Source organism: Pseudopodoces humilis, chromosome 14 (assembly GCF_049639895.1).
Source record: "Pseudopodoces humilis isolate 2021_Gansu_Grassland_sample_001 chromosome 14, ASM4963989v1, whole genome shotgun sequence".
Lineage (NCBI taxonomy): Eukaryota > Metazoa > Chordata > Aves > Passeriformes > Paridae > Pseudopodoces > Pseudopodoces humilis.
Genome location: NC_142213.1, coordinates 15,332,890 through 15,360,326, shown reverse-complemented (window position 1 = coordinate 15,360,326; position 27,437 = coordinate 15,332,890). Strand labels below are relative to the sequence as shown.

Sequence of the window (27,437 nt, the reverse complement as noted above, 5' to 3'; positions counted from 1 at the left end):
TTATTTCTTTTCCCATAAAGTGTCCATTCTTGTTTTGTCCAGCCCCTATTAAGTTAACCTGAAAAAGGTTGAGTCCCTTTGTTTCAATGATTTGTGATGTGATGTTGCTGCTCATATTTCACTTGGTGTTGCTTAAATTGCCAATCATGGATCTCGCATCCTATCCGCTGTCAGCTCGGGTTGGATTATCACCTCGGATGGGGGTTCCCTGTTTTCGCTCCATGGTGAGCACTTCCTCGTTTGGTTTTATACAATCTCATTTTTCTAATGAGAATGCAAATGAAAGAAAAGCTGTGTGAAATGGCTATAGATGAGTTGCTTGTCAAAAATGTTTTACTTTAGGAGAAAAAAACAAAGCGCCTATCGCTCGCTCAACAGGGTAATGCAGTGCATGTTCTAGATGGACTCCTCTTTAGAGTTGTGGCACATGGCCAAATATGAAGGCAGCACATCTTCATTGCTGTTGGTTTTCATTTCTAGTGCTTAAACAACTCATGCAGGTTTTGACAGCTTTTTGTTTTTTTAATATATTAACATAAACCACTTTATTGTTGTAGCATGTTTTCAATAGAAAATATAAATGTTGGCTTATGAAAAGATTTTTATTTTTTTTTAAAGACCATACACTTTTTTTTGTTCGTAGGAAAACAGAAACAATGTTGCATTTGGGGAACTTTAAAAGTTACTTTATTATAAAATATGAATCAAAATACCATAAAAACACAATAAAAAGAGTCATTTTCTCTGAGAGACCATTTTGGAAGCCAGCTGCATGCCTGCAGTAGTATGTAGTGTTGGTATGTGCTGGGAGATATGACTGGAATATGAAATTATCCCTACTGAACACTACTAGAGATCTGTACAAAACTAACCTATAATTAGATTTAAATATGATATGTATTCACTTTGCTTACTTTGGCTTCTATTGATTTATTTATAATGAGTTAAAAGTATAGGGTGATATCTCAAATCACCTTAGGCAGGACTTTATGACTGCCTCAGGTCTCCCTGCTAATAATCTTACATCTATTTACCTCCATTGCTAATGAACAGGCTCATGGGTCAGCAAATCCCACCGGACACTCATCTCTCAGGGTGGGTTTCACTCACTCTTCATCTGGAGCTGACTGTCACATGTGGCCTAAGTGATTTGGGTGTCTCTGTGTGTAGGACACTTGTCAGATATGTAACTAGGTAATCAGGAAATTAGCTGTGTGTGAAAAAAAATGCAATTTTTATACTAATACAAGTTATTACATGCACTATGACACCCCTCAGAAAAGCTGTGTGAAGGAAAAGGCACATGACACTATGATGCTAATGGTTACAGGACAGATTTACAGCATAGTCCATCCTCTGCAGCTGGAACTAGATTTTAAACCAGCAGAGATTCTACCTGGGCTCAGATGCTGCTTGTCAAAACACATCCAGATTCCCAGGGGACTTCAGCATTTTGGGTGCTGAGCTTGTGTAGCAATTCAGCTGTAAATGTCACAGTAGGAACAGATGGACATCAAGCACTTTAGTAAATCTCACTTAGACTTTGGTGAACAGAAGAATTTGACATTTTTACCCTAATTATAGATACTGAGCACCGAAACATTTGACCAGAGAGCTTTCGAAAACCTTGTCTTAAAATATTTCCTGTTCAGGAGTGATTAGCCAATACAGATTTCAATTTAAATTTTAATTAAAGCTTATTTGTTATGTGCAGCATTAGCTTGCAACACTTTTTTTTTTTAAAGAAAAGATGTTATCTTTATAGAATTGACTTATTTGGAAACTTAACATAAGCTTCCAAGCCCACAGAAAATATGGTGATGTGTTTCTGTTTAAAATATGTTTTTAAAAGTAATTCACTGTAAAATGTTTTTGCAGTAATACTTTAGAAATAATTTTGGATGTTTTAGATAGGAACCTCTTAAACCCTGACTCTAAAATCCAGATATACAAAAAACTTATAGGAATACAATTTCACTACTCAGTTTTTTTAGCCATGCAGTTCACACATGACCTGATTATCACTTTGAGAACATCTGGGTTGAGTAGTGATAGGAAAAAGCATATCAGTGCTGATGTATGAAATAGCTCTGGCCCTGCATATAAATGGACACAGGGTGTCTGTTGACATCAACAGATGTTGTAGGTAGGGGAGGTACTTGAAATATTACAATTTTATCTGTGAATGACTGTTGGGATAGTTTCACTGATCATAATACCTCAAAAATTTAATTTTTAAGAAGTGCCTGTCCAGTCAGTCTTGAAATTATTGAGATAATGGGTGGCTTTCTTTCAATGCAGCACTGTTCTGTTCACCCAGTGTCGATTGCATGGCTCTAATTAAATCCATGCAAGGGCTGTGCTTTATGCTGTTATTAAACAGCAGAGTGTTAAAATTGATTTAGCAGGCTTTAGAAGCAGTTACCCTGGAGAGGTGGCATGGCCAGGAGTCACCTGCTTCTGCAGAAACACAACATAAAACCAGTCTTCTCCCTAGCAGTTCTGGACAGATTAAAAATAATCCCTAGCAGTTCTAGACAGATTTAAAAAAATATCTTTCAGGTATCTCAGGTGCAGGCTAAGACTTCCAAGAAATCACCTGATGATCGACAAAGAGAAAAGAAAATTAGGTGAAAAACAATCGTAAAAGATTCCCAAATGTGTGTGTGTGTTGGTTTTTTCATTGCTGTTGTTGTTGTTTTGGTGATGAGAGGGAAATAGCGTGAGAAGTTGAGAGGGTCTCTTGCAGTTAAGGCTGAACTCAAACCTTTCACAGTTTTGGCAGAAGCTTTGAATACATCTCATGGTGCACTAATGGACCCTGCTCACCGCCCAGAGTGCTGATCAGCTGGTCTCCCACTATGGGGGGATTAAACAGGAAGAGTAAAATACAGACACAGCAGTGAAAAGAGAATCAGAGCAGCAAAAATAGATTTGAATGACTTTAAAGGTGTAGGTATGAAAGCTTGGGCACCTCTTGGTTGGTACACAAGGTACATAACCCTCAGGAGAGATTTCTAGAGGTGATATGTGACTGCTGTGCTTGTAGGATACAGAAGTGGAGGAAGGTTCTCACCAGGAATACAATCTCCAGGGGTGCCCATAGCTAAGAAGGTGGTAGAAATACTTGCTGGTGGAAATCTACCTTTAGCGGAGCAAGAGGAAAATTCTGGAATGTCCTAGCTTGAGCCTTAGGAGGTTCAGCTCGGGGCTTCATTCAAAGCTCATTCTAGTGGCTGAAGAAGTTGTCCATTGACATTGGATGTCTGTCAGGAAAAGAGTCCATCCCTTTCTCTCTCTTCCCTACTTCTTCCTTACCAGTCATCCAAAAGCCTCTCTTAGACATGTTTTGTTCCTGACTTTTAAATTTTCCTGTCCAAAGATGTGAGATGTATCCTTGTGGCTCACTTTGAGATCTCTCTGCTTTGTGCCTTGCATTGATGAACAATGGACATGTGAGTCCACCAGACTAAAATTATGAGGACAAAAATACAAAGAAATAAACCTGGTTTATCTTTAGTTCCATTGTTCACATATGAGAGTCTAAGCTCCCAAAGGAAAATAAAAGTTTCATTTTTACCTAAAGAGAAAAAGGAGATATTATCTTGAAGTTAAAATGGTTGCAGCTGGGTGTTGGAGAAAAAAACCAAACATTTTAAGACTTGATAATATGTGAATCAGCAACACTGGGCAAAGTGTCTACAAGATGATTTGAGTTTCAAGGACGTAAACATACTTCATTGCTCTGATTTAGTCACCCTTGGTCATTCAGAATGTAAGTGGGAACTGATCTCATTTAGGAAATCATTGAGAGGAGATGAGTCTGAGGACTTGATTCTATCTTATCTTGACACACCACAGTTAATAAAGGAAGGCAATTATTATGTTTTCTGGGATGTACCCTCATCTGAGGCATTGTTAATAAACATTAAAGGGCTAGTTCTTCAAAGGTGTTTAAGCACCTAGCTCCCATTGATTTCAATAAAATGAGGCATCTAAGTGCCTTTAAAAATCTGACCTTAAGTGTCATCAGGAAAAAGTGGAGAAAAAGATAAGCAGGTTCTAAAAGTATAACAAGGGACTGCAGGCATATGATTCTGGCGTGCTCCTGGTTATTACATTTTTTAGATGTATGGAGTGTCTGCACATCTTAAACCAAACAAAGATACAAACAAACCATCCCTGCCTATACTGCACAAAGCATCAAATTGCTCTCGCTGCTCCAGTCTCAGACATTTTTACAAAACATACTGTATGGATTGAGATAAAAAGTGAGAAAACAACAAACCCAACACTATCCCCTCTGCTCCCTTCAGCCTCTGTGACACAGCCCCCCTCTCCCAGGGCCAGGCTTGCCCCTCCTCTTTCCTTCTTTTCCCTTCCCCAGTGTACTTGGTGAGCTGGAGGGGTTTGTTCACCTGACTCCCTGTGACAAGCAAACAGTTGGGCACAGCCCTAATTACAGATGCTTTTTTAAAAAGCTCAAACATATTCTTTCAGATAGAGGAAAATACCTTGCTCCCAAGACTAGCCTTATTGAGAAGGTACAGTAAGTATGACATAGTCCTAATGTGATAAATAGATAGATAGACAGCAGTGGCAAGCAAATGTTAACATTTTTTTTTCTTCTTTTTTGAGGAAAAATCCTGAACTAGAAAATATCACGTTGGTTTGTCACTATCTTTTCAGGTTTGTTGCATTTTAATACAAAATAGGAAGTGAGAGGGAAGGAGGTTGCCTTGCTGTTTGTTTCTTTCACGTTAAGCCAACTGTGCTGCTTACCTACTTCTTGATAAATATTGCTCAGTTACTACTCTTTGGGATTAAGTAAATGAAAAAAAACCCTTCTGCAGATAACAATAATTCCCAAAGAAGAGATTTCCAAATTTAAAGGCTAAACTGAAATTTAAAATGATTTTCCTGGATTTCCAACCTAGATTCCCTGTCTTATTCTCAGCGCATTTGTCCTTTTAAAGGAACCAATATGTTTGTATAACTGATGTGAAACAAGCTTGACTCCAAAAAGATTTAACTTAATATCTGGCTAAGCATTCAGAGGGTAGTCCATCTGTAGAATGTACATTAAGGACCCTGGCTGGAGCGCAGCGAGTCATGTATGATATCAGGCACACAAATGTGACGTGATGCCCATATACTCTTGAGCATAATTCGAAGTGCCATGAAGCTCTATGGGTAGAGAAGCTATAAACACAGTTGTCACAAATGAGAAAGTCTACAGGGTTATATTCAGGCTGAAGAATGAAGAAGCATTAGAACCAGCCATCACATCTTAATGAAATTGTTAATTAGGATATTATGGAATTCAGAGCTGAAGATAATATCTGTCCAGCAACCTTGCAGCATGCTTTAATTAACCATTTCTTCTCCAAAATCGAAGGCAGACTCAAAAGTGGTGCAGAAAGCCCTTCATAAATATACAAACACAATCAAAATGATGTCACATTTTCTTCCGCTGGATGTTTTTAATTCTTTTTTTCCCTTTCTAAGCAGACCAGCACAGAACATGTGATTATAGGAATAAGCACACATTTAATCTACATAATCATCAGTCTTTCTTTATGTAAAAATGATTAGTAAATAGGCTTTTTAAGCAACTATTTAGATTAGGCATTGGCATCATAGATTAACTTATTTCTAAAACACTTGATTTTATCACTCTGCCTAATGATTTGTCTCATGATTTATTGGCTAATATGATGAATCGTGTTAGATTTATTGTTTATCCTATAAATAGTGCAACAAATCATTAAACAGTGATAAAAACCAGCAGTTTCACAAGAAAGTCTACCTATGTTGTCTTCATGTAAAATGTGCTTGTGCTGTACAATAATTTGATGGTTCTGTTTTTGGTTTTATGATATCAGGTGAATAGGCATCTCTGTTTAAATTAAATGGTTTTACAAAATAATAGTGAAGTCATAATATTATACTCCTGCTATATTTATTTTATACAGAAAAATAAAGCCTAATGTCTGATGTATAGTGAATCTGTGAATTTATTCACAAGAATAAATGTAATATTCTTTCTTAGAAACACCTTAAATATAATGGCAGTTTTTCATATTTTAGCATGTCAGCTGTGATTTTCCCTGCTATGGTTTCATGTTGCAGTTGACAAAGATTCTATCCTGGTGATTTTAGAGATCTGAGGCCATGTCATTTCACTGATCTGAAAGGCTGGTGTTGGATATTGGTGAACTGAATATATGAGATTTGGCATTCAAATAAAGGGAGTGGTGATTTTTTTTTCTTAAGACATAATGGCTTCTCTTGTTGCAGACAGAGCTAAGTCTGCCTGTATACATTAGGGATGGAAGGACAGAAAATAGAAGTAATATTCTTGGAAACTCCCTGAGGTCATCAGTGGGTTAGAACAGACGCACTCATGATGATATTATATGCTGCAGGAGTAGATTTGCAGTATTTTAAATTGAATTATTTGGACTGTAGTGGTCAACCTTTATTGCTAACTAGGCTATATTCTTTTGATCTCAAGGTACAGCCACACCCTATCTCCCCTCACCTGTTGCAGAAGGGCTTGTGCCTTCATCAGACCCATCGTTATATCCACAGCCCTCCCCGAAATACCTGTAAAGTGTGGTGTGCTGAGGACAGCTCACCAGCACTTTCAAATCCAGGATATGCTGGAAACACCAGTCTTTTGTTCATTCTTGGATCCAGAGTCCTGAGCAGGTGGAGCTGTGCTGTCCCCTCCCAAGGGCAGCAGATTTGCACGGCGTGCGTGGCACGTGTGACACTTGTGCACAGCCCATGAGCTCTGAGCAAGCCCAGGGCTCGTGACAAGGGAAGTGCAGAGGGAAACAGCACCTGAGAGCCAGTGCTGCTTCTGGTTATCCCTGATATTCCCACTGCCCTGGATGAAAAGGGTCAAGGGAAAAGGACAGGGGCCAAAAGCCATATCCTACCTGAGCAGCTGCATGGTGCCTGAGGCTGAAATCTAGCACCTGTCTTATGCAGCTCCATTTTTCTTGCATGTCACAAGAACTTGATTTGTGTCAGAGGGAACAAAATGGGACGAGCAAGAAGATTAAGCAAAGGATCAAAGAATAAACCCTTGACAAGTTTTTAACAAGCACAGTTCTTGCCAGGCCACCATTAGGTCAGCTGCATCGGTTACTTGATTTGCTTGTTTAGCACAATGGTAAATTATGGAGAATTTGGGTATTGATTATTAGCACTTTGCCATGGGTGTGGTGCAGCCTGGGCACTCAGACTCATCTTCTATGCCAGGTGCTTGTTCAGCTGCTTGTTCCAGCCTGTAGAAGAGCCTGAACACAAATTGGCAGAATCTATGCAGCAAGGCTCTGAAAATCATCTCCAGTGATCCAGAAAGCCTCGTAGCAAGCAGAAGAAGTCCTGCTCCTTGTCACTGTGATTATGGAGATGCAGGAAGCAGGTATCCATGTGTGGCATGGCCTAACGAAGAAAGTGTGCCTTGTTTGTTAACTAACTGAGCATGTCCCTTCACTGCCTTGATAATAATTCCACCTCTCAGGTTTTCACAGGGAAACTGCCACACTGCTTAAGAATAAGGTGCTTTTTCTGTGTCTTGGACACCTACTTTATTTGTGGAAGGACACTGAGCACAGCTCAGCAGCTTCCCAATTATGGGCTACTGTATAGTTTTAAAAATGAGTGGAAAATATCTCATGAGCACTTTCTGTAGTACTCTAACCTAGCTGTATTTGATCTCTTTGTGTCTTATTGGTAATGCATTTTATAAAAAGAAGGAACAACAAATATGAGTCTTTGAAAGCTGGTAAGAAATAAAACTTCCATGGCTATTCTTAAGGGAAAACTGACAATGTTTTTGGGTCAAAGTCTGGAAAAAATGAAGTTAATTGAAAGGTAGGCAGTAAATGAGATGGCTATTTAGGATTGATATTTTAGTGTGTCCAGTAATTAAATCCACAAAGATGGTCTTGATTACAAAAGCCAGCAAAGAAAATGTGCTTCTCTGTGCATTTGTTCCTCCATGTGTGTATGAGCATCACAGATTTGTCCTGAGGTAACACACTCTTCCTTGAAAGGGTGCACCCCATGGTACAGCTGCAGAGTAAAGCTGCAGACCTTTTGAGTCTCTGGAGTAATCCTGGGTAGTGCTACCACTGATTTTACTACAGAGAGGCCTTTTAATCCTCTAAGTGTTTCTAGAGATATATTCTTGTTTATCTTAGAGGAATATATTGGGAAAGTTTCCTGGAATTTCTCTCGATCTGGAGGTAGAGGAGGAAAATAGAATGGAAATGCTGGGTTAAAGGAAAGGGGCCTTAAAGGAATAAAAATTATCATTTAACACAGGGGGAGGAAGTGGACCAAACAGCTAGAAGGACCTTACTTTATAAATGCTGACTCAGGCTTATCTCAAAGCAGGGTAAAGGTTATTGCATTAAAGGTTTCAAATCTGGGAAATTCATGTTCCTGGAGTGGGAGCATAAATCTGAGACATTTTTAATCTCACCATGTAAATAAATCTCATCAGAAAAATAAAATTGTATTGCTTTGATTCATTTGCCATAAACCATCTTAATCTGATTTTGATTGATAGCTAAACCCCTTGCATTAGAACTTTTTGAAAAAGTTTCAAGATAAGCAATTACTCACTCCCTCTGGGTAACGCAAAGTTTTCAAACTTGTGAGGATGTGTTACTACTGTATAAAGTATAACTGGCAAATATTTTTTATATTGTAATTGCATTTGGGTTTTATCTTTCACAGCATTTGTTCATCTTTCATGCCAGACTTTCAAACTCTGCAATGTGACTGACTGATGCAGTAAGTGCAGTTAATTTTAATTCTGATTTTTAGGACTGGATTTGTCAATCAATATTGTTCACTGGAGTAATTCAGTAAGTGTCTCTAATTTCTTAGCCTTTTTTTTTTCTCTCTCTCTTTCTTTCTCTTTTACTTAATAATTTAGAAGTGAAACTTCTCTAAGAGCTACCTGTCAATTTGGTGTTCAGAAATTGAAGGATGAGTGGCTGTTGTTTGCATCCCACATGAACACAGCTCTGGTTTGGCAACAGTGATTGTCAGTAGATTGCCATTAAGTCTGTGCTCTTACCCCCTTTCAGTAGGCAGCCAAGATGCCAGAAAAACAGAACAAGCTGCATCTTCAAGAAATAAATGCACACAGGGATCACGGGTAACCAGCAATACATGCTCCAAACCAGACAGATCAAATTAATTCCGTGAAGAGGACCGGATTATATAAACACATTACATATGCCAGATATTGATGTAGGACATTATTCTCCTTTATTCACAGGAGATTCTGCTAGTGTCAATAAGAGGTTTGCAGAAAGATGTAAAGTGTCATCATCAAGTAGTAACTAATGTTTTAGTTAGCACTGTTATTATTTCATATGCAGTATTACCTGATGGGAAAAACCCATTAACTTTAAAACCACAGTTGTGTACTCTGTATTTCTTCTTGTTTTGTTGTCCTTTCAACTTCCCTATCAGCTTTTAACATCAGTCAACAAATTCATCCTTTTCCACGTGAATAATGATCCCCTGCTGACTCTCTGTCTGGAGAACAAGGAGTGTAGCAGAGCTGATCCTGCAGCACCCCTGTTATCTAGGACACAGACATTGGATATTCAGGGGTAACATCCAGGAGAGAGACTAAAATTATTCCATAATTCACCTAAATTTCTCTGGATTTTTTTTACTTGTCTATAATCCTATCCCTTATGTCCTACTACAGGAACTCGAGACTCCCAATGCCCACCTGCTGTGTTCCGAGGCCCTCCAGACCCTCAGCTCCCCCAGCTGCGTGTGCAGCAGCTCTGCACATCAGGCCTGTTGTGCAGAAAGATGATCCCTTTTTTTCTGCGCAGCCAAACTTATGGACTTGCCATGTCAGTGAAGATAATAAGAACTGACTGGCCTAAATTGGACTTGTATTCTTAGTGCGTTTTTGGCAACGTCATTCCCGTCCCTCAGAAACAGCCCACATTCCATTCCTTGTTACTGAACATCAGTGTCGGGATAGATGTGTCCCAAGTGCAGCAGCTTCCCAAACATGCCCAGCAGTGCAGGGGTGATGAGCACTGCTGATAGCATCAGCTGCCTGCAGGGCCTCTCTCCCTGCTGTGCCCCTGCCCAAATCCCACTGAGGGTTCTGGATCTGTCCCCGTTTCCTGGGCAGATGGAAGCTTTCATTGCACGTGAACCCCTCTCCTTGTGTGGCTTGGCTGAAAGCATTCCCTGGCAATGAAACAAGCTGTTTTCCATGCACCATTGCAGCATGGCAGCGCTGAGGTTCCTGCAGCACCTCTTTCCAAAGGCTTGCTGCAAGTACTTGGTTGCTGCCAGTGGTGATTGTTGGGCACCACAGCTGTTATTGCTCCTTCTTCCAAAACCCTTCCAAGCAGCTCCTCTTTGCCTCAGGTTCTAGCAGGGCTTTTTGTTGTCTCTGAAGATAAATAAGGACTGTGTTGTGAACATTTTTTTAGATGCTAAAACAAGCTTAGAACCCCATGGCTGGTCACCAGGTGACTTTCAGTGGGGGATGGAGCCTTCCCAGCCCCACAATTCCTCCTTGTGAAATCCAGAGTGGTACTTTTATTAATATTTTGCTCACCTGAACTCTTCCCCCCTGCCTTCCCCCATTCCCAAAGGTAGAAATAGTTATCTAATAAATATCCAAGTGTGTTCTAGCTTTAGGGATGACACACATTTAATGTGGCTTATGCTATGTTATTCTTGCTTAACTTTGAGCTTTTGATTTAGCATTCCAGTTTAGCAGTGGTATTCCACAGGGGATATTGTTGGTTTCCAAATCTTTTGTCAGAGTAATTGAGCATAACATCTCGGCAGGTTTGTGTTTCAAAAGATGCATTATCTTTTCTTGTCCGTTTGTTCTAGCTAGGCTATTCAAAACTTTTAGTTTTACGGATCCTTTGAAAGAATTTGAGGTTTAGGACTGATAGTTTATATTTCTGCTGAATTTGCAACTCTGCATGTGATGATTAATACACTTCTCTCCATAAATAAGAAGAGATGATATCTGTAAATTGGTAACAAAACAGAAGAGTTTCATTAAATTCTGTATTTTGCAAGAGACATCCATCCTTTTAAATCTTTATAAATTAAACATCATCCATGTCTGGCTCACTGAAGAATAAATGTCACATATAAGATATCTCCCTTAAATATTTTCTTGAAAGTAATCTATATGATTTACAACATATTGCAATTAACATTGACCTTTTGTCTGCTTCAAAAGAATGTGAGAACAGTTTTTTGACATCAAAGAGATTTTCTAAATTTCCAAAAATATTCCTGATGAAAGTTGTTCAGACTGGGAAAAATATGTCACCTTCATTTAAAAGTTATGGCACACTTGATAGATTATCTGCCTCTTTCCTAACCTTAGTTCATGCACAAAAGTGGATTTAAAAATACTCTTGCATGTAATCATTTTTTAGAAAATGCAGATCCTCAGAAGTCAAAACCAAGAATCCTGTACTTCCTGTTTAAGATCAACTGACAGTTTATTCAAGATCTGGAGGTTGCTATTCACTCTCCCATTTCTTTCCAGCCACTTAATTGCCAACATACAGCTGCAGTTGAGTTCCCAATAAATTTTGTACCTTCTTTCATCCAAAATGTAGTAAAAACAAAGAATAAAGCTCAGTTTTCACAAACATCTATATTCAACTTTATTTTATAGTTCATTGGTATCAATATTTTGTTCTGTTTTGCCTTTAACCAACAATTACCTGTGGAAATGTTTGTGGAAAGCAGACAAAGGGTCTGTGAATAGCATCAAATTCTTTAACACAGTAAGTCATAGAGTCCTGTGCCTCTCTATTTGCTTACTCTTTGCTCTTCACTGCTTTGGTCCCCTTCTAAAGGTTAGGAAGGCTGCTCTGGCCACGGTGTCCTGCCCATGTGTGACAAGTTCAGGCGCTGTCCCTGAGACCAGACTCTCTTTGTAGCAGCCCTGACTTTGATGGCGAAGTATTAACTGTTCAGTTGAGGGAGGGGAGGAGAGATCAGAGCACGAGTTAGGCCAGCTGCCAGCCACACTAAAATTACTCCTGTAACCACTCCAATATGTGTACCAGAATTTAGGGACTCCGATATATTCAGACAGAACAGTTTTACACAAAGGGTAGTTGAAATACAGCCTGGAACAAACTGCCGAAGTCAGCAGTAGAAGCAAATAGTGTAAATCAGCTCAAGGAGGAGTTTTTGAAGAAAGCAGGGGAAGAGCACAGAGCTACTAACTCGAAGTTCAAGTTTCAGATGATGAAACACAGATTGATTTGTATTTCCTGAGGTTATGAGGGCAGGTCTTCATGGACCATATCATCTTTTTTGGGCTGTTAAATGTTCTTATGTACTTTTGTGCTGTGTTTCATCCCCTTTCAGTTTGGAGTGTTGCTTCTTTCCCCCACCACACTCTCTTGCTTTACAGTATCTTTAGATAAGGTCTTGCAGAGGGGCATGCATAGCGCAGAACTCCTGTTTCCTCTCATCTTGGTGAACTTCACCAAAGTCAGAGTAATCACCTAGTAACAGTGGTGCAACCAAGAGCACTTTTCAGCTTCTTGACATATAAATTTGCCTGCATTGTGTTGTTTCCTGGAAAGGGCCTCCAGACCATCATACAATATTTATGTCTACACTGTAATGGTATAGAAATTTTGACTATGAACTCAAACATGGAAGTGTTTTAGCTTTTCACGGTAAAACTGATCTCAAAACTGTCATGCTGATGTGGTGAGAGGTGCCCATTGCAGGTGGGTACAGAACAGATCCACTTTACTGCTCTTCAGTCATGAGCCTGTCCTTGTTATGATTTTGTGGCCACTGAAGTGTTGCTCTTGAGCAGAGAAATCCCACCAGAAAACATCTTGGGTTTTGCTGTTATTGTTGTTTTTTTTCAATATCAGGCAGTCTATAAAGATAACTGTACATGTAACAGAGTCCCTTTGCCCTCTCCCACATTTGTGACCCACTGACACTTCTCTCTTGTGGGGGTCCTGAGCTGACTCCCCTGGCCCTCCAGGAGTCATTCTGGTGAAAGGCTTGGGGAGAGCAGCCATGGGCCTGATTCTGAAAGGTGCTGTCTTCATAAATTTTATGTCATGTCAGTATAAGCTGAAATTTTTCCATAGATTGGCTGGCTAGATTTTGCCTTGAATTTCACCTAGTCTTTTTTTTTTTTTTTTTTAATAGTTCAACATCTTCAATTGCCATTACTAATATTACACAAGAAAAGAGTATTGTATTTTATTACTGGCTTCAGTTTCCAAGTCATAGATTGGAGTAGTTTGTGAATTGGTGTAGTAGATCGGATTGGTTTGTGAAATGTTTTCAGTATAAATTTTCAAATGAAAAGGTTTCCCCTTCTAAATATTTTTGAAGATTTGATAAGCGAAACACAAATGTCTTGTCTTTATTTTGATGCAAGAGCCCAAAATACAGATTTTTTTTTTAAAATGAGATTCCCTGTGCCTTGGGTTCCCTGTTTAAAGTAACATTTATTTTCACTGAGATTTGAGTATTTCCAATATCTTCTGCCTCAGCATAACATTAAAAGGTGCTCTTTGTTCATTCATTGCTATGCCTGTTGGGGTGCAGAAAGGGCATAATATACCTCCTAATGATTCCCACTTCCTACATTTACATCCCCATTGGAAATCAGACATGCTGTTTCATAACCAAAAATTAAAAAAGAAAAAAAAAGAAGAAAAAAAGGGGGGCGGGGAAAGAAGAAAATTAACAGTTAACTGAACTTTGTAAATGGCTACAAAGACTTGGTTCTTACTTCACAGAAATTCATAACCTGTGCTGGCACAATCCCTGCTCTCTGCTTCACAGCCCTAGATGTGCTGGTATTGTGTTTAAAGCCCAACAGAGCAGTAGCAGCAAGACAGAGCTGGCCTTACAGGAACATAGCAGCCAGATGATTGGATCCCATTTCCCACAGGTTTCCAAGCCTGCAACTGAAAATGCCTTGTAACTCTATTAGGAAAGACCTATGTGATCAATAGAAGCAACAAGGCCACACAAGTATGTCTTGAAGCACAATGGAAATTGCACATCCCTTGGTGCTCAGGGGACTTAGTATTTTTCAGTGATTTTCTCACCCCATCCCTCGCCCTTGTTTACAGAGCAGTTGTTCTGCCTCGTGCAGCTTTATTGCGAAATGTAGCTGGACTTGTTCATTACCATATTTTACTCCAAAAAAAAAAAAAATAGTTCCATACATTGCTTAAGGTTTCAAGTAATAAAGGTTGATTTTACAAAATTTCTCTTTTTGTAAAGATTAGTTGATATTTTGAAGCGGCATGATGCAGTTCCAAAGAGAGGGTGCCTGCACTGGTGAGAGGAGAGGGCAGCAGTCCCTCAGCCTTGTTTGAGACAGGAGGACCAAGGTTGGCAGCCAGGGAGTGATGGGTTCCATGTGGGGAATCACGAGCCACAAGCTGACAGGTCACTCTCCCCAGATGTTCTCAGGGTGGATCTGAGATGATGTGGGATAGATCTAAGCGCTGATGTCTCATGCCAATTTTTTTTATGAGTAATTTTTAGAAGTATCTCATTTTAGTAACAACTAAGGGACAACTTGTCCTTTTATGCAATTATTTTTAATTTGCTCTTATGCACACAATACAACATCTTGTTTAAAACTTTTTTAATGTGAGGAAAACAAAACACTTGCTGTGAGGTGTACAGGGAGTCTTTTACAGACAGTTTATTTAGCTCAGAGCAAATGAAAAAATAACTACTTGACTAGGTTAGCTTTGGGTGGCCTCAGGCTCTTTGAGATTAGTTTTAGATTCATATACTATGGTCACTCATTGACCAAGCTGCTTCAACCCTTATACATATCCAGGAAAGTATCATTTCCCTCAGGCATGGTTTTCTTTCAATCATATTTAGCAAAACCATTAAACACACTTGGGGCTTGCACTGAAGAGAGAAAAAACTTCATATGTTCACAATTCAGAACAACTTTTCTTCAGGAATTTGAAAAAAATTGCTTAGGTCTCAGTTTTTCAAGACTTTAGTTTGGTGCTCCCTAAAATGGTTCTGTATAACTTCTGTAATTAAATTACTCCTGCATTATTCCTTGTGATTTTTGTCAAAAGTTTTTAAGTCCATGAAAAGATGTTTTGCTCTTGTGCAAACAGAAAAATGAAATATTTCCTACTTTTATTTCTAGGAGTGTTTGACAGTTGATACAGCACTGGGATGGGAAGCAAATGCTACACTGATCGGTTTTTATCTTTTTAAGAGCCCTTGAGTGGCCAAATTTTATTTTTCAACAAATCCTCAAACCATTAGGGTTTCAGCTTTGATGTTTTTTAAAGAAATCTCTTAACACACCTGCACCTCTGCCCCCAGTACGTTTGGAGCAGCGTCCATGAGAGTGGATGAAGTGTCTCCATGGAGAAGGGGAGTGGAGCTGTTGTGTCCCTCCATCTCTGGCATTTGGCTGTGCCAGGTTTCTGATCCCCCACACAGCTCCCTTCATGTGCAGAGTCATATTGGCTCCAGTTCAGGGAAATTCAACACAGGAAGAGTAAGTGTTCACACAAAAAGGCTGTATGTAGGACTTGTTACTGGACCCTAAATTTGGATTTGGGAAGCATTCCCAGATGGCCCATAACGTTGAGTATTTTTGGTTCTTAACTGAGAAAGATTCACATTAAATCCTCTTTATTAAACATGGATTTATAGGAAATACTCTTCATTTGAACAGTGTAGCTTTGAACAGAGTAGAAATGCATGTGAGAAGGAGGTATAGGGATTTTTTTGTGTGCCATGTGTGGGTGTATTTCCCTGTGTACAGAGTTATTGTTTGTGGGAGAAGGGTGGGGAATGCTTTTTCCTCTCATGGTTGTCTATTTTGGGTGGGTGTCTATGAAAGAATTATTTCCTAAATTATCTGAGAAGTAAATTATGCTCTCCCTTCAAGATTTATCTCAATACAAATGCTGTGCCTGACAGGTTTCACTTAGGAGTTCAGACTCACCACTGCACTTTGCTCAAAGCAGAAATCTCTGGTGACACTCCCTCTGCTTAGCCTGGCTGGATTTTCCTTGAACTCTCTTGGATCTGTAACACTTGGAGGCACGTGCACACATTCTCTCCTGTTGTCAGCCCCTTCTTTCTCTGTATGGAGATCACCTCAACTGCTTAAATCTTTTGGCCTAATTTTAATTTCTTTACAAATAGCGGTGGAATTCCTTAGATTTATGTTAAAGATGCCAAGATACCTTATATCTGTAAGCTCCTCTGCAGTCAGGTTTATAGCTTTTACAGGTCTCTGTCTTAGTATGAACCACATTCCTATGAGAATTGTTTCTTTTGTAATCATACATCTTTGGTTACTGCAGGTATTTCTGGTCTTGTGCACTGAGCTGTAAACATGAGAGTAAGAATTTCTTCTTCGAGGTGAGACCAAAATGGGTGGATATCTGAACAGTTATTTAGTTCTACATTTTTCCTTTTTCATAACTGTCTTGATGTTCATCAAATTTCTAAAATTCAGAATTAGAGGTAAATTATAGAACTAATTTTTGCTGTCATGTGAAAAATGCCCACTCCAGGAATGTAAGAGTAGGTTTTGAAACTCATATTTCTGGTTATTTTCTATCTTTTAAAATAATTATTGGGGTTTGAAACAACAGGCAGCCTTTTTTTAACTACTTATCTTGCTTCATGTAATGCTGCTCTGGACCAAAGAGAGACTGAACCAAATTTTGCGCAGTGTAACTATTTTTTGTGTATTTCCCTCTCTCACTGTGTCAGAGTAACCAAGTTGTTCCTTTGTCAAGGTTTGTTGAGCAGTTGCTTAAGATCACAGTCTATGTGTTAGAATAACTGACTACAGCACAGTTTTAAAGCCTCTAATTTTAGTCTTCTATTATTCTTCTTTTCAATTCTGCATCTTGTCATCTTCAGTTATTAGAAATTCTAAATTTCAGCAGTGAAAATGTTAAACTATCTCTTCTAGTAGTTTTTCATTAATGTTTTGTGATTTAATATTTCATTGTGTGTAAAAAATCATGAGATATTATAGTGTGAAAAATACTGTATAAGTTTTATTATATTGCTTACAGCACTTAAATCCAGATGACTTTACAGCAGTGAAAATTAGAGATATTTTTCTTAGAGGTAAAATAATTAGGGGGTTAGATGAAAGTGAATATAATTTGTGTGTTTGGTCATGCAGAATATCAGACTTTTTGAACCCTGTTTTCAGTTGTTTCTTGTTAGAAAAACAGACTATTCAGAATTTCACCTTTTAACTATAAATTAGCACATTTGGTCTTATTTTCTGGAATTTCCATAGTAGACATGGTAGGCTACAGCTAGCATATTGTCTCTCGAAAGCCTTCATATCTCCTGAAAATATTAAATGTTTTAGAGAGATGGAGAAGAAAACTCAAAGTGAAGGTAATGCCCTAATTTCTCCTTACATGTGCACCTGAAATAAGTAACTTGAAAATGTCTTAAGGTTTGAATTTTTAAAGTGACAAAGCTTAGTTCTCCTGCTGATGTGATGACCCTATGACAGCATCTTTGCCTCCACATCACTGCACTGATTTTGTGTCTTCCAAAGGCAGGAAGCAGATCTTGGTGTCCTTTTATTTCCCCAGGTGCAATATCACAAGAGTTAAATCACTGACCGGAGCTTCCTGGTAATCCTTGTGCTTCCAGTTTGTAAACTGGCAACACTTTTACACAGAAAAGCTTTTTTTAAAATGTTATTTATTTGTTAATTTATTTGCTTCCTCCTTTCCTTCCCTACTTACTTATTATAAGAAGCTGTTTTTGTTGTAGATCCCTACTCTAGTGTATGAACAGGCTCCTGGTCTCTCCCAGCACCACCTGTGGCCATTAGAGGAAGGAGCTCCTGTGGAAAATAACTGCCAGAACCTGCAAGAGGATCCTTTTCTGGAGCATCTTCAAGAGGATCTTTCTCTCCACTCACTTCAGTCCAGAAGCCAGCTGACCCAGCCAGATGCACAAAGTTGTGCTCTGTGAAGGCTCTGTTCATATTTTATGGTAGTTGATCTCAAAACTGTTGTTCAGTGAACTTTCCTCAGAAAAGATACTGACCCAAATGTCATTCAAAACTTAACATGGAGATACTTTATGAATGTCTGTGTTTAACAGAGCCCAGGCAGAATTTCTCCCTTTGTGTTTGTGTGAAACAGGAATCTGAATTCAGTCACGTCTATACTTTGGGCTTGTAGAAATTAGCACAAGGAATAATCCCATGTTATGGAGTAATTTTTGATGTTCCCTGTAATTAAAATAGTTCTGCATTGCATTCAGGCAAAAACTACGCTTTGGCAATGTGATGAAACATTAGAGAATTCTCCTCAAATTAGTTACAGAAATTGAATGACAGGACAAATTAAGAGGAGGCAGGAGGGGGTGAAATATTTTATTTTTAAAATACTCCATAAAGACAAACATGCAGTAAATTAGCAAGTGTGCCTTCTCAGTTATTCATGGAAACATGTTTGGAAAAAAAACATGGGGTTGGTTTGTTTATTATTTGGCAGAATTTTCCAGTGTTTTGTCAGCTTCCCACAGGCTGCTGTGCATGGAGCTCCTTGGGAGGATATCCAGAAGGGTTTGAGGAAGCCTTCAGAAATGATGGACCAGCCATGGAGGAGAATGACAGAGCAAAGAGCTCAAAGCTGAGCAGCCCTTCTGCAAACCTCTCCACACCAGAGGCATCACTTCGAGCAGCCACATGTATGGAGGGAGAAAATGACAGAGATCCATGGTTCTCTCTTCATACTGTTCTGGATACTTCAAAAGCTGCACTAAAAAGTATAAGCCAAACTTCCTCTGCATTTACAGCAGGTGGTATTAATTTATGTCATTTAGATTAATAGCAGTTGTTGTTTAACAATAGCTGCTGATAAACTAGCATTGGTTTAATATGCAAAAAATTGCATCTAAACTTTGGAGTGGGGGAGAAGCAGGGAAAGCAGCCAAGTGCTCCACCCAGAAATAGATGTGTGTGTGTGTGTCTGTATATATGTATATTAATTCCTCTGTCCAAGCACAGAAATGTTAACTTCAGTATGTTTATTGGGAGTGGTAAAAAACAGCCACTTTCAAATTCACTGAGACAAGGAACACCAGATTGGATCTGAATTTTTTTTTCTTTAAATGTTGCTTCCAACCACAATGTAAGTGTTAGAAAGGAGGGAGAAGCTTTTCTTTTTTGGAAATATATTGGGTTTTATTGCAATAAATGCTTCTGGCTCAAAGACATCCCCAGTTAAACCTGGTAATCTGTGAATGGAAGGGCATGTGCTGGCAGAAGAGAGCAGAGCTGTGAAAAGGATCTGTCCTTAGGACCTGTCTATCTTTTTGTTCATAATAAAAGCAAGGGGGAAAAAAAAGAAGCAGTGTTATCAGTACACTTCTGCAAGTGAATTAGCTAGCACAGATTTGATAAAGCTTATAAACCCTCTAGAGCAATCGTGACAGTTTGCTGGCTTGGGCTTTGTCTGCTGCCAGTTACTCCTTGCTAGTGGCACTCTTTATTTATGCTTCAGTACCACGTTATCCTCTGGGCTTCAAACAGAAGGGACCTGTCTGTAAGTGTTTTGGTTGTGGTGTTAAAAAATAAGAGTGCAGCAAAACACATGCAACAGTGCCCAAGCTCCGTTTCAGCCAGTTTCCCTTCTCGTGGCGTCGCTTCCCCGTGACTGCTCCGTGCTCGCAGCGTGGCTGAGGTGGTGTATGTCTGCCTTCCACTAGAGAGTGTCACAGAGTTATTTCAATGAATGAAAAAAGCCAAATGGATGCATTATCTGCTTTGTTGTAGGTAAAATGCAAAAGTGGTGTGACCTCAGGAGCAGGAGATAGCTGTGCCTGCCTATATGTTTTCCATTTTCTAACCAGTGCCTTTTATTCTTCAATCTGCAGCTAAAAATGTACACAGTGCAGGAGGGAGCCACATTTTCATGCACACCAGGTTTTTTTTTCTGTCCATTTGACAACGTGTTCACCTTAATGTTATTGTAAATATACCATCTGACACTTTTTGCTCTCTTTTGTACTCAAATTAAATTTATACTTCAAAGTGGTAGCATAATTCTGGGGTTCATTATCGCATGCATATTCCTAGCACAAAGCATTGGCAAGCAGAGTTTAGATTTTGGATCAGTCTCTGTAAAATTCTACACATGGGAATCTTGGAAAAAAGTTGCAGTCCATTAGCAAATTCTCATGTCTGGACTGAAGATGTATATGCATAAGTAGAGAAATTGAAAAATGGTGTTAAGTAGTCAGAAAGTCTCCAAAGGGAGATCTGGACAAGAAACTACAGTAATAGCAGTAGATGGCTGTTATTATAAAAAGAAAAACTCAAAATTGAGGACAATAGTAACACTCGAAATGCATGAAGTAATTTCTTCAGCCTCTGAAATTTCACATAGAAATGCAAACACTTAAAGTATTGTTTTTCAGGTGAGTCATATCATTGAATAACACCTATACTTTTTTCCTAAATGATTAGCCATAAAGATACTTAATTTCAAATAATAAATTAAAAATCTGAGCACCGTGCTGACCACTGCAGTGCTTAAACTGGGGTTTAATCATCAAGGTCAGCTTAGGTACCTGAATTGCATCAAGCTCTGCAATTTATTTGTTTCTGACATAGAGGACTGATCCCTCCTTTCTTCCAGGTTTGTGGTGCATGGTCCACACTTGTGTTTGATGTACAGTTTTCCTTCTGCTTTAGGGAAAGGGACACCTCAGGTGATACCAGCTGGGACTGTCCTTTGATGCCATCCTGTCCTCACCTCTGGGGACATAGGGACACCTCAGCAGGCACACCTTTATTCCCAGATGGCTTCCAGGTTATAGAAAGAATTGTAAAGGCTCTGGAAAAGTCAAAGGCAGAAGAAGCAGGGCCACTCAGGCTCAAAAGCTTCACTTCCTTAACCTAGAGGGGAGCACTGGGCCCGAGCACCCCTCACTGGTACCGTGGGTAACAGCACAAAGGGGTCTCAAGGACCCAAGTGCAGAGCAATAAAAAGGAATTGCTCTTGAAAGACAAAGCAAGGAGTACAGTGTGAGCAATTATGTCAGGTCTTACTACAGTGAGGTGAGCAGCAGGCCAGCCTTGTAATGTCAGCAAGAACCTTTAAGGACCTGAGAGTTAAAGATCCTGAGATACATCTTGGTAAGGATTGTACTTATATGTGACAGTTTTGGTCTGTTCTTAAAAACTTCCAGTTTGGTTTAGCTATTTAAATACCTGCAATTATCTCACCTCTGTTTTTCTCTGTATTTCCATCCTTCCCTAATGGAAAGGTGAAATACAAGTAATATTATAAAATCTATTTGATTTTGCTAAAAGGATCTTGAGCTGCTACTGCATTGGAAACTGGAGTGTGTATATTGATTTGAGGGAGTCATGTTTTGAAGCAAAGGAAGGATTTTCCCATCATTGCCCGATATTCATTGCTAAATGTAGGGAAATTCACAGCTGTGGATAACTAAAACACCACCTGAAAGAATCTACTCACCCCCAACAAGCAGGTTTTAAGTACAGAGGGGTGGATAATAATAAATAACAAAAAGAATCTCCATGTTGCTGACCTGAGCAGACACTGCTTTTCCAGTGGCAGCAGGAGATGCAACTCCTTACTCCAGCATTTGTCCAAGACATCCCCACTTTCCAGGGTCCCTACTAGTGAAGATTAAGATAATTGCCAATGTATATTTTTTGTCTAAAAGAAAGGGAGAAAGTCTATGGGTGAGCTTTGAAAAGAAAATCTTGATGAAATTTTTTTATTCTGCTTTCTAGAACACTTTGAGGCATCAGTACAACCATAATAGTTACAGGAGGAGGGAGAAGGTTTCTGTGGCTTAGCAAGAAGGTGTGAGTAACTATCTCTGTCTCAGTTTACCCTTTCAAGTTAGAATTGAAACCATATTTTTTTGATATACATAAAATGTTTAATTAATGTATGAGGGCTGTGTGACCCTTTGTAGGGAATATATGAAAGCAGATGTATTTATTAATAACCAGGTGGCTGTTTTTCACTTTGTCTTCTCATAAACAGTACCTTAAAGAAAAAAAGAAAAAAGAAGTGAGTAGATATTTTTAGGAGCTTTTTGATAAGAATTGATACCTCATTACTGAGCTGCTGTAACTTTGAAGGATAGCTTATACAGCCATACTATGTGCACTTTATTGCATGAGGGATTTCTGGCAGTCAACAGAAGTTCCTTCTTGAGGACCTGGAGAGAGTGTGATCTAACTCTTTCAAGTTAATCATGAACCACAGAGCAAGCACTGAGTAAACTGATAGCATAAATTGAAAGGTCACAGCCTGTATTGAGAGAGGCTGTGGTATTTTCCTCTTAAAAGAGACATGACAATTCATTTTGATCTCTGTCACAGAGGACTGAGGGGGAGATTGAGCTCAGCAAAAGGGCCTGGAGCCTCACCTCATGCCCCTTGGGCTCAGGCTGTGTCACAGCTCTGTGCTCATCCCTTTTCTTGGGTTGAATTCTTGAATCCTTGGTGGTTTGACTTCGGTGGACACCACAGTGGGTTTATGGGGCACTCTGTGAGGACAAATGTTACAGAAAGATCTTTATTCTCCTTTAGATTTCTCACTGGATCACAGGAGACTTTTGGCTTTGTGCTCAGTGAAATGTATACATGTGTGTATTTGTCATGTCCAGAACTGATGGGGTAGTGGAAAACAGAGCACAGAAATATTAATATGCAAAACATGTTAGAATTTGATCTACTAGCAGAATGTGTAAGTTAGCAAGAGGGTGATGGTATTCCAAAAATAATAGAATTTGTGTTTCAATATGAGAAAACTGTAAATGTTTAAAGCCAGGATGTGTTTACCTGTTTTTTTTTCCCATTTTCCATGAAATATCTCTTCATGCCAGGCATTGAATATCCTCCAGCCATTAGAGTTACTAGTTTAAACAGGAACAGATATGTAGGAGCATATTCATGCTGTACACTCCAGGGCAGGTGAACACTAAATTTACCTCCAAGTGCTTTAAATGTCAAATAAGATTAACCATCTGCTAACCCATCTAACTATTCACTAGAAGTTCTGTTGCCTGACATAACAGACAAGGTAACCCGTTTGCTGCCTGGGAGTTGTCCAGCAGATGGTCAGCAAAAACAAACCAGTGTTGGGTGATGGGACCATTTTACATGCAATAATAATGTTTTCCTGGATGAACAGCAAACATTGCCCAAAGAATCCCACAGAAGAATCACTACGTGGTTTACACAAGTTAATGGGCAGGCACTAATGTACCCACACCTGTATTTAGATGGAGAAAACAGTGATAGGTGTGTTTAAAGACGCCAAATGTTTCTAGCTTTTTTTCAGAAATAAAGGTAAGAGCAAACTGTGCTAACTGAAAGTTTGCTCCACAATTAAAAAAGAAGCAGGAAGAAGGGAGGGATATTCCTATTTCCACATATAAAAATACTACCTTGAGTGTAGCACAGTTCTACTTGGTTCAGAGGAAGCCCGATTCCCTGGTTCCTCAGCTTCAGGAGCTGAGTTGTAGTTGTAGTTCCAGCAGTATCCAACAAGAGCAGGAAATGAACATGGCAAAAGGATGCAAATGACTGTAGAAGAATACACTGGATTTTGGAGAAGGGACACCCTTTATAAATAAGCTTTGAAAACTTGACAGAGAAGTCAAATTAATTAGATTTTTCTGAGACAAAACAAAGAATATGTTTATTCAGAATTGTCTGAGAGCCCTGGGAGAAATTTGAATTGGAAGCCATATTAAAAAAATATCTGGGAATATCTGCAAAAGACATTTGCATATACAGAAATGGTATTGTTGCCATTGGCCTTAGAAGGGTCTCATCACACACGACCTTGGGATCTAGTTAACATCCTGGAAAAATAGCTGTTATTACTGCCTACTTAAAATATGAGCAGGTGCCAGCAGTATTTTCTTAACACGATCTTTTATCTCAACCCTTGACAATAAGTATATTTTGGAGAAGTATAAATGCTTGAATTCAGAAAGAAAAAAATATCCAAATATTGACCAGGACAATTGGATATTTTAAAAGTTGCAGGAAGGGGAACCACATCAAAAGGTGGAGCTGCACAAAGGGCAGGGCTGGAGGTGGTTTAGGGCAGGGGAAGGTGAGGAGCCCCAGGCTGGGTGGGTCGTGCCCGAGGGCTCTGTGCCATGAGGGTCCAGGGGTGCACTGTGCTATTCAGCCAAATATTCCAACCCAGGGACAGATTTCCCACCCTGCATCCAAACAAAATGAAGTCAGCTTTGACTCTGCAAAATGTCGATGAATTCTTCAGAGTAAATCAGCCCTGTCAGCCTGATGTGGAACTGTCACCTACTTGTGACATAATATAATATGAAATGATATTGAACAACATGCGTTTGGCACTAAATTGTTAGCAGGTTTTAGCTTTGACAGCAGCAAGTTTATTGCTTTAATCCCAAGGTCTTTTAACCCTCTTTGACATAAATTGAGGTTGGCTTTTGTGAGAAAACTCCACTTCAGTCTCTCTTCCTTTACCTAAAACTGCTTTTAACAATTTATGCTCATACATCAGACACTCATTTTGAGTGACAAAAAGAAAAAAGATCTATTAGAATAGAAGGAAAAAAGGGTCAATTTAGGTTAAGCAGTGTATGTCTCTTTTGGTAGGCATGTCACAGCTTTCTTCAGGTGAATGTGAATTTTAAGTTGTAATAATGTATTGCTGTAGCAAAATAAAACAAATCTGTGACAAGAAGAGAGAATAAGTATTGTATGAGGAAGGCTGATAACCTGCAACAAGATTATTCTCCCTTTTTTTAATGCAATTTAATTTATTGTTAAGATGGGTCCATTTTGAAACTTTTCTTAGAAGATCAAAAGATTTTTTTTTATGCAAACGCTGTAGAGACAGAGTAGTTTGGTGAGGGTCACGCGCAGGAATACAGATGTATGGAACAGATATTATGTACACACAGTTTTGCTGAATAGCATAGCTGGCTGATAGCACATAATTTAATATTTCTCTTTTTTGAGACACCTTGTTTAGTTTGATAAGTAAGTACACATTGTCATCAGTGCTCTGATAATCCCGTCACGGAAATGCATCATATATGAACTCTAACATCAATAACACAGGACAGTTTTATCACCCTTGTTTTTCTACTCTCAATTACTGTATGTTGCTTGTAGTGTTGCTTTGAAATAATTTCTTTATTGCATTTAAAGCTCAGCTGAATCTGCCCTTGAACTGTTTAATAATAGAGAATGAACACATTCTCAGCATATTTGCAAATTATTTTTTTTATGTTTTCTTTGCTCCCTCCTAAAGTATATTATTGATCTACCATCATTTTTACAGAACAGAAAAGGAAAATATTAGACAAAATAAAACTTGTGTTTCTCTCCAATGCTGTTTTGAAGTTTGTATAAATTGCACTTTTTGTCTCTTCTAAAAATCACATTTTGCTGTTTCTCTCATTTCATAATTATTTTTATTATTTATTCTATTTTACTAATATTATCTATAACACCTTCATAGCAATTTTGCTCCTGGCTAATATTTGAGCAAATACACAAACAAATTGGTCTATAAGCATAAGAAATTATCTGATCTGTGATCTACAGATTTGTATCTTGTCTCTTTTGCACCCTTTTCCATGGCAATAACCTAATTTTCTTCTTGGCTTTTGGTGTCCTCTCCACTCCAAAACCTTCATCTTCCTCTCTCCTCCCTATCTTCCAACCCTTCCACCATAAAATCCTCAGGTTCCTAGAGCTGACTGCTATGCACTGCTCCTATTTTCACTTATGTTCCTCACAGGCTGAAAGCAAAATTTAAAAAATAAACTTTGCTGCATTTTTATGTTGGGAACTTCAACCCCCACATCAGGAAAATATGAAAATAAGGAAATATTTCTAGACCTTCCATGAGAGTGTTATTTTGCTTCCTACTTATGCTATATAGAAGTTATAATCTTTCTCTAAATCTTTCTCTATCGCACCTGTTCCTTAGGGATAAGTTGATTGTTGTGTTATATCCCAAATATATCTTTCTATACATTAAAAGCCAAAGTAGTATTAATTTAGAAGGTTATCTCCATTTTCCCAACCTTGACATTTGACTTGATTTTCTTCATCCTCCTCCTTATGTGTCCTTTGCTTTGACAGCAGTCTATGCCAATCTGCTGATGCAAATTCTGACTTCTCCAAAAACCAAGGCCAGTAATTTTGTAATCAGGGTTTGGCCCTGCAGAACAGAACAAAATGCCTCCACCAGGTGTTTCCCATTGATAGGTCCTGCTCCACCACAGTGCTCAGATCCTTTAAGCATTTGGTACTGGCAGCCCTTGCAGTTTCCCTCCTCCCGTTACAGCTGGAAGTATAAATTCCACAACATTTCCAAATCCTGACAGAATGAAACTTGGGGAATTGGGAAAATGGGGTTAGTGTATGAATTGTGATCTTGTCCATGCAATAAAAAGCACTATCAGCGGGCATTCAGCAGCTGAACTACCCTCATGCTGTTTGTATTTTTATGGACACTGTTATAACAATAGTAAAGTATGATTTAACTTTAAAAGGGATGCTGTAGCATTGCTCAAGTCCAGAGCTGCCATAATCTTTTGTGGTAAATCTTTTGGATTTTATCTAGCTTTTAAAAAGGAAGATAACATGAAGAATTAGTAATAGAATACACAGAGGCTGCCTTCACAATGACTTGCCAATCCATCCTGTTTATCTGGGTTTGCATATATGCAAACTTTTCTGGGTGTGGTATTTTTGCTGTTTGTGTTCTCCTACACTGCATCCAACAAGCATCCCTGATAGAAACCAGAGATCACCTTGGAACCTAATTCCTACAAATACCAAGCGTATACAATCCTGAGGTTTCTTCTGCTTATGCATTTCAGTGGCAAAATTTCATTCTAACTATTAGGATTATTATTACAGGTACATTTGCTTTTGAAAACGGATTCAAAATAATTAAGGTTACTCTTGTTTTAAACATTAAATGTATTCAAAATCAATATCTTATTTTGATTCTAGATGCTCTTGTGGTGCAGAGCAGGAGATGAAGGCTGTTTGGGCTATTGTCATTAACTGTATGAGGCCGTGGCTGACTTGCTTAGGTTTTCTCAATCTTTTTGCTTATCTGTAATTTCCTGCCTCTTACTTGGTTTATTTCATTAATGTTTGTAAACAAATTTTGGATACTTACATGGAAAGTGCTGAATAAGTATTGCTGTTTTTTGTTGGGTCTGAAAGTGGACATTTGCTGCCACTGTCATAGAGGTAACACATTTAATGATTTTCTGGTTTTATAAATAAATAATCCATGCTGATGGATATTTGGGGATAGCTGTGCAAT

The 27,437-nt window shown here is 38.7% G+C and overlaps 2 long non-coding RNA genes across 2 annotated transcripts in view; one reads left to right on the top strand and one right to left on the bottom strand.

Moving 5' to 3' along the window:
- The window catches only part of LOC148183164 (uncharacterized), a 23,487-nt gene extending 11,911 nt beyond the window's left edge, over positions 1-11,576 (top strand). Inside the window, exons 3-5 of the long non-coding RNA XR_015773758.1 lie at positions 7,273-7,438; positions 8,761-8,817; positions 9,117-11,576. This is a non-coding gene — a long non-coding RNA (uncharacterized LOC148183164). The remainder of the gene's footprint in view (positions 1-7,272; positions 7,439-8,760; positions 8,818-9,116) is intronic.
- Positions 11,577-21,912: 10,336 nt separating this feature from the next.
- LOC148183163 (uncharacterized) lies at positions 21,913-26,282 on the bottom strand. Its single transcript, XR_015773740.1, has 3 exons — positions 26,179-26,282; positions 22,510-22,629; positions 21,913-22,124 (listed from the first exon to the last, which is right to left on the bottom strand). It is a non-coding gene; the product is annotated as an uncharacterized LOC148183163 (long non-coding RNA).
- Between the last annotated feature and the right edge of the window lie 1,155 nt (positions 26,283-27,437).